Below are 12150 nucleotides of genomic sequence, written 5' to 3'. Positions count from 1 at the left end.
TCTATGAAAATGTATGTTTGCACAACCTCCCCACCAGATCATTCCGTACGAGAGATGTAGGTAGATTATTCCATAATGCGTAGTCATCATTACCTGAACTGGACAGTATTTTGAAAGCTGCCTCAAAACATAATAGGCTGAAGACAGTTTTGAACAGACATTGTCGACATGAGAATTCCAGGTTAGCCTTCTATCGAGGTATATTACAAGAAATTTTGGCGAGGGACGTGGTCCACTTCAGTTTTCATGCAACATGACTGTTGGATTCCAATTTTAGTATCTATTTTGCTAACAAAATTTGACACAAGTTTACTTTGATGGGTTTGTTTTGAGATTGAGCTCGTTTAAGTCCTGTATTGTCATTGTTGAGTTCTGTGAATTTCCAGTTTGGGATTTATTTTGAGCTGAAACAGAGAGACGTCTCATCTGCGTATTGGGCAATTCGCCCTTGATTAAGTGATGGGTCAGCGTCGTTGACACACAATATGAGGAGAATCGGACTAAGTATGGAACCTTGAAGGACTCTAAAGCTCAGCCACTCCTCTCCCGGTTATATTTTTGAAATTTTGACGAATTGTTTTCTATTACTATGCGACGATATTCGAAAACTGAATTTGGAAAGGACTGGGTCCTAAATAATAAACGAGGTCGTGAAACGTTGATTGGAAGGTAGCATACGATATTAACACCAAAACACCGTGCCGGTTCGTAGAGGGAGCGGCAGCCAGCTTTGATTTTGTAACTCCGACCACAGAAAACTCCAAGATGTCCTTGCCCTTTCGAAGTCAGAAGAGAAGAGCGACAAGAAACCTAATTCCAGATATCTAGAAAACCTGAAAAATACTAGAACCAATCAAAAAGCCAGAAAGCCACAGAAACATCTAGAAAGAGAACAACCATCTGGTAAAAACAGATGGCTCGACCAGCTGTAAGGAAACAGCTCCCGGTCCGTCCAAAGACCAACAAAATTAAAGTGGCAAACGCCACATCCTCCCCCTCTACCCCGGAGAGAAAAGAAAAAAACTCAAAAGGATAAGGTAGGAGGACAAGGACGGAAAGATTAGAGACTACAACTGGTACTGCTGTCGTTAGCAAACAGCTAGAAATAGCTCTAGTATGGATATCCTGCACGCTCGCGAGGCGCTCCAAAAGCGTAACGGCTAGAATCCATTCCGACTGACCACACTACTCAAGATTAAATCTTTTTAGTTTAAAGAGGCTTGAGGAAAAGCCTAGTAGTAGTAAAAAAAAACTTGAACAAAATTAACTACTTTCTGTGGTAGCTACCAATAAATAAAGGTCTGAAGTGTTGACACAAGGATGGGTTTTTTTCGTTTGTTTCTACATCACTAATACGCTTGGTGGTCAAAAGGCTACAAGAGGGTGTTCCAGTAAGGTTGGGAAGGAAATTAAATAAGTGTACACTTATTAGCCAAAGCTTATTAGCCAAAGCACTTCCTAAAGTCTCCACCATCCGGGTATCTCCACCCCGGAACCCAAGGGCCACTTAAGCACCCGAATGGAAACCCCGAACGGCTGGCGGAACTCCTTGGACCACCGGGAGAGTATAACTCCAGACATAAGGTCTGTATTTTTTTTTTTCCTCCTCAAAGATGGTAGGAACAGAAGGGATGAAGAGACCATTCCAAAGCGAAAATTCAAAATATGAGAAAATTACACCCATCATAATATCAACAGACCCAAGTTCGTGTTGTAAAGGCTAATTAGGTAAAAACCTGGTACTGGCAAAATTTAGCAAAAGTGGGCCAGTACTCTCCTCCCCCTACGGACGGCTGAGAAAAAAAATTGGTGGCCAGTGGGAAAAGACAAAATAAAGTTTTATTTTTCCATACTAGTTTTTTTTAAATTTAGAGACTTGGAGCAAATAAATTCAGGCTCTTAAAAGGCGTGAAAGAAAAACTGTAGAGCTACGGAAGAGCTTAACGGAGTAAGGAAATCATTTGGTCGTGGTAAAGTGGTTTAATTAGGAACTTTAAAAACAAAAAAACAACTAGTTTTCTAATGTTGGCCAGGAAAGGCAAAAAAAAACCCTGAAACCTACGGAAAAGAGACCCAAAAAAAACTAACTGGGCCAAAACCCAACAAAATTAGGTTAACAATCAATAAACCTCTAAAACAATAACAATAAAAAAAGCCTTCAAAGGATAAACAGTAACAACAGTAAAAAAAAAACACTTCCAATATAAACACTAAAACAGCAAATAAATAAGATAGCTGCTGGAACATTTAGCAGCTTCAGAGACAAAATTATAAAGTCTTAAAAACACAAAGAGATAACAACAACAATTAACTACAAAAAATATATAGACAAACTACAATCTTCAACAATATTTTCAACAATAAAAACTAAACCTATCCATCGCTGCTAACTTAGCTGAATAACAAAGAATTCCACCTACTGCCAAAAGACTGACCCTACTAAAGCAAGAGAAAGACAAGAAAAGAAAAGGGAAAGAAAATGTAAGCTTGTGTTGTAAAATGTAATGGGTTGGCCGAACCAAGGAATAGCAGGCTGCGCGACTGCATTAGGGAATGTTAAAAATAAATAAACATAAAATTCGCTCCCAATGTACAGCCTAGAAAAATTGCCGAAGCAAAAAAAATTCTCTAAACAGCCAATGCTAATCCTGATCCCCCCCGTGTATAAGTACTGTAAAAGAAGAGGAGTAAAAGTATCAGAGTGTTAATGTGGTGTAAGGAAGAGAAGAAGAAGAAGAAGGAGGAGGGAAAAACTAAACTAACATCACTATGCCCTAAACCATCCCTATAAACGTCCCGGCAGCGGTGCTTTGGTCTTAGATAGGCCCAAAATATTTCTTTAGGTGGGAAACATGGGCCGACCTAATAAGTTTCCCTGACTTGGGACACCTCAATGTCACGGTGACTGGAGAGGTAAAATCATGAATAACCAGAGGGCGTGACCCACAGAGGTTGCAGTTTGGCTGAAATTTGATTAGCCGCATTACTCAAATTTACTCGTCGAAACATTGCCAAATCACCGATACGAAAATTAAACTGGTAAACGACCTTGGTTGTACTGCCGAGCAACTTTTCGGTGTGCAACCTCCAACCGATCCAAGGCCTGAGACCATCTCCTCTGCATGTCTCTGGAATCTTGGTGTTTGGAGGAGATCATCCAAATTCCAATTGTTTTCCAGGGGAGAAGTAATTTTGTAGCCAAGGAAAATTTCAGCAGGAGAGGTGCCAATTGACTCATGCTTAGCCGAATTAAAAGCGACTTGGAATAAATGGAGATTAGTGTCCCAGTCAGTATGATTTTGAGAATGGAAAATTCTCAAGGCAACGCCGAGGTTTTTTATTAACTCTTTCAGCAATTGACGGCTTCGGATAATATGGCGAGGTCATAACGTGTTTGATACCAAGTTCCAGACACATGTTATCGAACTGTCTGGATTTGAAACAACCACCACGGTCGGTGACGAGTTGTGAGGGGAAGCCCAAAATACGCGAACAAGCCCTTATGCAAAAGATTCACCGTAGTAGGAGCGGTAGCAATTTTTAGCAGGCAAAATCACTGTATATTTTGAAAAGGCGTCAACGATTGTAAGAAGCCATTTGTGGCCTTTTTTTGTTCTAGGAAGAGGGTCCCACGTAATCAACAAACACCCGTTGAAAAGGCCTGGTTGCTAATTGAGAAGCCAAAGGGCCTACCTTAGTATTTTGAGCCTGTTTGCATCTCTGACAGAAAGGACAAGCCTTTACCCTCTCTTGGATAGCCTGCTTCAGGTCGGTAGAAAAGAAAAATTTGACTAATCCGATCCCAAGTTTTCTTGAATCCCAGATGAGCTCCGAGAGGTGGACTCATGGTAAACTTTAAACAATAGGTCGTAGAGTTTGCTAGGTACCACTACTCTAGGTTTGGATTTGATTAGGCCAATTGGTGAACTAAAATGCCTTGAATTACAGAATAATTTTGATTGGGATTAGTACCCTTCAAAGATTTCACAATATTGCGAATTTGAGCATCTTGCTCTTGGTGGCCTTTGATGTCTTTGAAAGGCTTCCGGTACAGAAAAAAGAATAAAAGCCTGTGTGTGGTCGGTTTTATTTTGAATAGTAGAACTCTGTGATGATTCGTTTGGGGCTCAAATAAACGCGAGAGGCAGTCGGCCACAACATTGTCTTTGCCCCTAACATGCTTGACAGTAAATTGAAAGGCATTGATGAGAGTGGTCCAACGTGCTATTTTTCCTACCTGGCGAGGATTGTTAAGTAACCATGAGAGAGAGGAATTGTCAGTCTCAAGCGTGAAGGAACGATGCTCTAAATATTGTCTAAATTTTGTAAAGGCATAGACTACTGCCAAGGCTTCTAAATGGAAAGTTGAATAGTTCCTCTCGTGTACATTTAAAGGACGGCTCGCAAAAGCTATAGGGTATATTTGGCCCTGGATTTCCTGAGACAGCACTGCACCTACAGCAGTACCTGAAGCATCAGTTGACAGAATAAACGGGGCATCAAAATTTGGTAAGCGTAGGACCGGAGCAGAGACTAAAGACCGTTTAAGTTTGTGAAAAGCATTCTGTTGCTCCTCACCCCATATGAAATTTACATCCTTTCTCTTTAACCTATTCAACGGCTCACAGATTGACGCGAAATTGGGAATAAATTTAGAATAAAAGGCACACATTCCAAGAAACCTGCTAACCTGCTTAGTATTTTTGGGTTGAGGGTAGTTGTCGATAGGGCGAGTTCTATTTGGGTTGATGGTAACTTTCCCATCTTCGAAGACGTGGCCTAGAAATTCTATTTTATGAGAGGCAATGACCATTTTTTCTGGGTTAACTGTTAACCCTGCCCTACTAAGTCCGGTCAAGGACCAAATCGAGATGTCTTTGGTGATCTTCCAGATTTTCAGAAAAAATAACAAGGTCGTCGAAATAGCAAAACAAGAAATCAAATTTCACATCACCAAAGATTTTATTTATCAACTGAGTCAGTATCATGCTACCACTAGCTAGACCAAAAGGGAGGTAATTGTATTCCCATTGGCCAGTGCTTGTGACAAATGAAGTGTACTTCTTGGAAGCCTCATCAAGTGGTATCTGGTTGTAAGCGGACACCAAGTCTAACATAGAAAAAGATCTTAGCCTTGCCTAGAAATTGAAAAGAAGACTCTACCGTAGGCATCGGAGTTGAATCGAGCTCCAAGACATTGTTTAAGGCGCGGAAGTCAATCACCAGGCGTGAAGAACCTCCCTTTTTAGGTACTAAAAATGCAGGACTGGAGTAAGGGGAAGTTGAAGGTCTAATAACGCCTTTCTCCAGAAGGCCTTCGATATGCTCACGAATTAAAGCCATTTTTAGGGGGAGCATAATGATACGGACGGCACCTGAACGGCTTGTCTGACTTGACAGTGATAGAATAAGTCAAAAGGTTAGTTTTACCCAGCTGTTTGGTCACAGTTTTTCGGGAAAACACACCGCAGAATATTTTTAAATGTCTGAACTTGGGAATTATCAAGCCTCTCTCCAAAGATAGGTCCCAAACTAACATCCTCTGCCTGTTCATCCTCTTGGTTTTCGGCTATAATTAGTGAAGTGTCAAAGGGAAAAGACACCTGGCGTTGAGCCGCATTAATGCTCATTTCCGCGGCCTGAATGAAGTCGAGTCCAATCAAAACAGGAACCGGTAAGTTGTTAGTAAACAAGAAATGGGAAAGTCCCAAGAGAAACAAGCTAATTTGAAATGAATATGGCCAAAAATTGAAAGGAGACATCTGAACCATTTGCAGCTGTAGCCGTCAATGAAGTTTCTTCAACTTTCTTCACGACACCCTTGAGTTTAGAGAGAGTATCAAATACGCTTTTAGCTACGATAGATCTGGTAGAACCAGTAATCAATCACAGCAGAAGACTTAATGTTAGAAAAAGCAATAGGAATTTCTAGGGGTTTTGACCTTGGGCAAAGCCGGAGCTAAAGGATTAATGGGCCTAGTCTTCTTGGGGAATGCCGGCCCTTTCAGCGAATTCCCCTTTTGGAGTTTAAATTAACCGCAGGATTAGCGGAACTATAATTATGGTTTTGATTATTCCTATTATAGGAAAAACCTCCGTTCCTGGTTTGGCCTACTATTGTTCCCTGGTAGCATATTATCTTGCAATTGATTAGAATTACAAACTTGGGGGTTTTCAGCCGCTGATTGAAAGCATTATCATAGCCATTTGCCCTTACTTGGCCCTGCCTAGAATTATTGGGTTGAGAATGAAAGTTCTGGTAAGGTCTACTATTATTGTAAGGCCCGCTTCCCTTGCCTTTGGTTACCTCCAAATGAATGGTTTGGATAAAATGGTGCTATAGGGGGTTTCTCTTAGCGGCGTCTCGGTCGAAGTTTGTACCCGAACCACGGTAAAAATGTTCTGTTATTATAACGATTATTTTGGAAAAAGATGTCCAGCGTATTGTAAATTAGTATTATCATAAGTGACATTTTTATTAGAATCTATTGCAGCTTCCTGAGATTCAGAATTGCCATACCCTAACGGAGCTTGAACAGTGTTGACCGTCAAACTCTCAATCATGGAAACCATGTTTTTCAGTTGTTGTACTGTGGTAGGGGGTTGAAGACCTGCAAAAGCTGCCCTAGGTATGAGGGTTGAGACCGGTAAAAATAGTTGTAAAAATCTCGCCATCACTTATTCTGGTCCAAGAATTTGGAAAATGCTAACAATGTCAGTAAGATAATCAGCATAAGGTTCTGACAGTCGTTGTTGTCTATACATGAGTTTTAGACTGAATGTCTCTAATGGCCCTAGATGAGAAAAAGGTAAACCTAATTGTCTGCAAAGCATTCGGCCAGTAGAGTCAGCACTCACGAGACCCATCCACACATCACGAAGTCTGCCTTCAGTGCGTGCCACAGCGTTTAATAGAATAGTTTTATCTGAACTAAATTTAAACTCTACTATTTTTTGGATTTTTACGAGAAATTCTGTTAGCTGAAATAAATCTGTAACCAGAAGTAATGGGTACCTCTCTAAGCATATCCCGCAAAATGTTAGGGAATGAGACATCGTCCCTGTTTATATGGCCTATTTTGGGTTGCAATTTCTTGGCTAACCGTCTTAGCAGTCGCTTCAATAGCATTTAAGGTCATTGTATGCAGACTCTTCACTAAACCACCAAGATCCACCGGCACTACAGGGGCAGCACAGTACAAGTTCCTACTTCGTCCTGTTTTAAACTGGGATTATCCACTAAATCATCCGTTACGGGTACCCTTGGTTCATCCGCAGATTCCTCCAAGTCACTCACGACCCCTTCGCTAGACCGAGCCACAAATTCACTTAGCTGCACACGCATGGCATCAAGCTTATCCTTGGGTTTTAACTCCCCATAGCTTGCATTGTTCGCGGCTTCCTCAATAGTCAACTTTTTAATCCAAGACACAGTCTTTGGAACATTATTTAAATCGAAGAACTTCATCTCGTAAAAGGTTCAATAATCAACAATAAATAAACACAAATCACAAACAAACAAGTTAAACAATAAATTAATCAAAGACACATGAGAGCGTGGACAGATATTCCACACAAAACTAGAGAGCAGTAAAAAAAATTCAGAAAAAACATTAGGGCAATTTTACTGTGGTGTGTGAAAAAGTACAAGTTGTAAAAAAAACTATTATAAATTTATAGTATTACAAATAAATAAAAGCATAAAGTAACATTGCCTTATTATTACCATGAAACCAACTTCTAGTATCACTAACAGGTGTAGGCAAAAAAAAAAATCAAAAGTTTGGCTTTCAGAGCAAAAAATGTCGGCTGCCATCAGTCGGGGGTAGACTCAATTTGTTTCCTCTCAAAAGGTTGAGAAAGTTCAAAAGTATTCAAAAAAAACTAACAACACCTTTCAAAACCTAAAAGAATAAGAGAGGGAAACAAAGTAAACAAAAGAATTAATCAAAAGCAAGAGCAACTGTAACCGTAGAAGAGCAAAAAAAAAATATAAATGTGGAGCGAGTCGTAAAGTAGCGCTACCGGTAACTACTACATAAAGTTCAACAAGGCCCAAGTGAATAAGACACAAGCCTAAATAGTAAACTCTCCTTAAAACTGTAAATAATTTAGAACACCCCCAAAAAAAAATCTCTTTTGAGGCCAAGAATCCAAAAAAAAAAACCCCAGTGAAAAATTAAAAATATAAGAAATTAAAGACCAAAGGAAAAAAAAAATTATTTAAACCACTTAAGGCTTAAATTAGGCTAAACTGAAATTTAGGTAAGTTAAAACACCCGAAGCTGAATCAAGCAAGCTGACATATCAATCAATCCAAAGAGTCCACTAGGGTTTGGTATATTATAAAATAGTGAACCCTCAAGGTGGCAAACTATAGTTTTAAAAGTTTGTAAAAGAAAGGATGTTTCAACATTTTGGAAAGAAAGTTTAGTTTGTAAGTAATTAAATCACTTATATGTATGTCAGCACGTCAAATCCAACCCCAAGCTGCAACTTCATAAAAATTACAAAACAAGCCTAGGCCTATGTTACTTTCAATACTAGTTGAAACTAAAGGTGTACTCCATATTAACTTTAACTGTTTTAAATTAAACAGGCACTAGTCAAAAGAATCAAAGGGCTTTTAATAATAGACTATGAAAGAATTATTATTTATACAATAACATTAAAGTTTTGAAGAAGGTTTTAGAAAAAAATTGCAAACTGTTAGACTAAATCAACCCCTTAAGCTTGAACTGCCCCGAACAATCAAATAGCATAGGCCTACATAAAAGTTTGACATGTTTCTAAGTAGAAAAAATATCAGATAAATTTAACAGTAACACTTCACTTACCTTGTGTATAGACTAAGATTAATTAACAAAATTGTGTAAGACTCGAATAAATTCAACGCAGTAGACAAAATCATCAAATTAGAGCTATTAAAAATTTAAACTCTTATCAACTTAAAACATGTACAAGTGGAGTAAATCCGCTGGAAGAATAAATAAATAACTAAATAATTAATTAAATCCTAGAATAACAACAATTAATTGCATTTGGAACTAAGGGTAGGTGTGGAAAGGTTAAAAATTTTAATTAAATCAGATGTAGAGATGAAATATCAGAAGGAAAGCAAGTTATATAAAAAAGAACACTTTTAATTATAAGCCAACCCAAAGTAAATAATCTGGTGAAACTGAAAGGGGGTTTCAAATATTAACCAGAAAGCTAAGAACTTTAAAAACAAAAAGGTAGGCTATACATAAGGCGGCAGTACAATACGCAGTCCCCACCAACAGCATCTATGAAATCCTTCGACTTTACTTGCACAGATCTGAGCCAAAGTTTAAATTAAAATACTAAAAGGTGCTAATTAAAGTTTAGAAAGCACAAGTAATTAAGTACCAGGTATGTTTAAGGCAACAGGCTACACTGTAGGTGAAAGTAAAAGTTAGGTTAAGAGTTAACCTTGGTGAGAGAAAAAATTTATTAAAATTGGTTTAAAGTAAAATTTTAAGCTAGAAAAAATCAACCAAATACCTATGCCTAAATAAATTAGTGAGAATAAGTTACTAAAGTTTAAGAAATACTGCCACTCACATGTTCAATTATTACACACAACTAGGCTTAGGTAGCAGTTGGTTGCAAGAACTGCTTGGCTCAGACTTGCACATTAAAAACAGCTACTTCGAAAAAGTTTTAACATTTTGAGTAAAAAAGGCAGTGTAAGGAAAATTTAGGAAACTAAAAAAAATTTAGAAAAACGTCTACCCCTTTAAAAAAACTTAAAACTAGGACTTAGCTCTCATAGCTGTGTAGAATTCCTCCGCTCCCACCGGCAAGCCTAGCCTTCCATTTCAAACCACGGTCGGCTACCAATATGCGACGATATTCGAAAACTGAATTTGGAAAGACTGGGTCCTAAATAATAAACGAGGTCGTGAAACGTTGATTGGAAAGGTAGGCATACGATATTAACACCAAAACACCGTGCCGGTTCGTAGAGGGAGCGGGCAGCCAGCTTTGATTTTGTAACTCCGACCACAGAAAACTCCAAGATGTCCCTTGCCCTTTCGAAGTCAGAAGAGAAGAGCGACAAGAAACCTAATTCCAGATATCTAGAAAACCTGAAAATACTAGAACCAATCAAAAAGCCAGAAAGCCACAGAAACATCTAGAAAGAGAACAACCATCTGGTAAAACAGATGGCTCGACCAGCTGTAAGGAAACAGCTCCCGGTCCGTCCAAAGACCAACAAAATAAAGTGGCAAACGCCACAACTAAGATAGTATTTGAGCCATTGGAGAGTCACTCCCAGTATCCCGTAATATTCCATCTTTTTTAATAAAGGTGTAATGATCAAAGCAATCAAAAGCTTTCGATAAGTCTATAACACAGTTGGTGTGTCTCTTTGACTTTCAAGTCCATCTACTATGAAGTCAACAACATGCACGACTGCGTCTAATGATGCCTTCCTAATTCGGAATCCGAATTGGTTTATTGATAGCAGTTTGTGACTCTCCAAAAAATTCAAGATCCGAATTAAGAAGGCCTTTGTAAAAGCCTTTGCTGAAAGACGGCAAGATCAAAATTAGGCGGTAATTTAGAAAGAAACACGATTCGCCTGTTTTACAAATAGGGGTGACTTTGGCCGTTATGAGAAAGGAGGGAAAAGTTCCACATCGAAAAGACTGATTAGTTCGGTGTTCCAGTGGCTTCAGCAAATGGATTAAACACTGTTTTAAAAGCCATGTTGACACATAATTCAAATCATTTTGGATGGAAAATCTCTTATTACTGTGGTATTTTCCCCCTCTGTGGTCGGAGACAAAACGATGGGCTCCGTACTAATGGGAAGAACGACTGGCTATGACGCGAACTGAGTCCTCGAGTCACCTCCTCCTCGTCACCTCCAAACGAAGCAAATAATTTGTTGAATCCATAAGAGACCGTGGTGGAATCACTGACTCGTTCATTTCTAATCCGTATTTTAATTCATTTGTCGGGATTTTTATTTTTATTGTTAATTATACCCAAGTGGTTTTTGAAACATTTTTGGACGTGAGCAATGCTTTGGTAATGTCATATGTCTCAGCAGCTCTGATCACTTTTCTGTAAATTCGATTGTAACTTTGAAAAAAATAAATAAATTCTGGGCTTGCTGAGTACATGGAAGTTTCTGAGAGGAACAATAATTTCTCTCGCGACATTAATATACCTTTGGTAATCCATACTCACTGTGGTGTACCCGGCTTTTGTTGTGTAATTTTTAAGGGACAGCTCACATTCAGGTGAAAATTAAACATTTCTTCAAAAGATTCAAACTGCTGTTTTACGGTATCATCAAAATTTAAAAACTTCCAACTGTCTCGTGATAGCGAGGATTTTAGAAGCGCTATGATTGTGCTCCTCAAGTTTCTTATTGTCTTTTTCTTGTTTGAATCCCGTGTTAACTCATCACCTTTGATTATGGCCTGTTGACCGGAATGGTCCGAAATAGCTGTGTTGATCACTAACATGTTACAGTCAGTTATGTTGGTGACGATGTTATCGATAGCTGTAGCCGAAGTGGCGGTTACTCTTGTCGGCTCCTCTATTGACCGGACGAGATCAAAAGATCCGAAAAAGTCAGCGAAGTTTTTGTCATAGGGACCACATCTAAAATTTCGATATCGAAATCGCCCATTACAATGCAATTTAGTTCTTTCCTCGCCACGTCTGTCAGTGCGTCTTCAAATTTAGAAAAACAATCTTCTTCAAATCGGTTTGGGGACCCGTAAACTCCAATTATGAGCAATGGAGTGTTGTTTGTTTGTACGTTAACTCATTAATTACTAAGTGTTTGTCTGTTGTCTCGTGAAAGTTGTATCTGTACTTATAAATCCTATCATTTATCAGAAATGTAACCAGTAAAAGATCATAAAATAATATTTGATTCAATTTAATATGTAAATGAAGCATATATTAGCACTTGTTAATAATTACCATGTTCCTGAATGTTAGGTATAATGTAATATTGTTAGTAATTTTAAGCATTATTAAGCTCCACTCAAAGTGTTATTCTTTACTAAACAAACTGCAGAATTATTTTCACATTTGTGAAACTATATTTGTACGTTTCATTGTTACAAAATTACTAAGCTTATGTAAAAGTAATATTCCATA

This window comes from Homalodisca vitripennis, chromosome 7 (genome assembly GCF_021130785.1).
Source record: "Homalodisca vitripennis isolate AUS2020 chromosome 7, UT_GWSS_2.1, whole genome shotgun sequence".
Lineage (NCBI taxonomy): Eukaryota > Metazoa > Arthropoda > Insecta > Hemiptera > Cicadellidae > Homalodisca > Homalodisca vitripennis.
The sequence above is the reverse complement of the archived record's forward strand: the minus strand, read 5'-3'. Positions refer to the sequence as shown.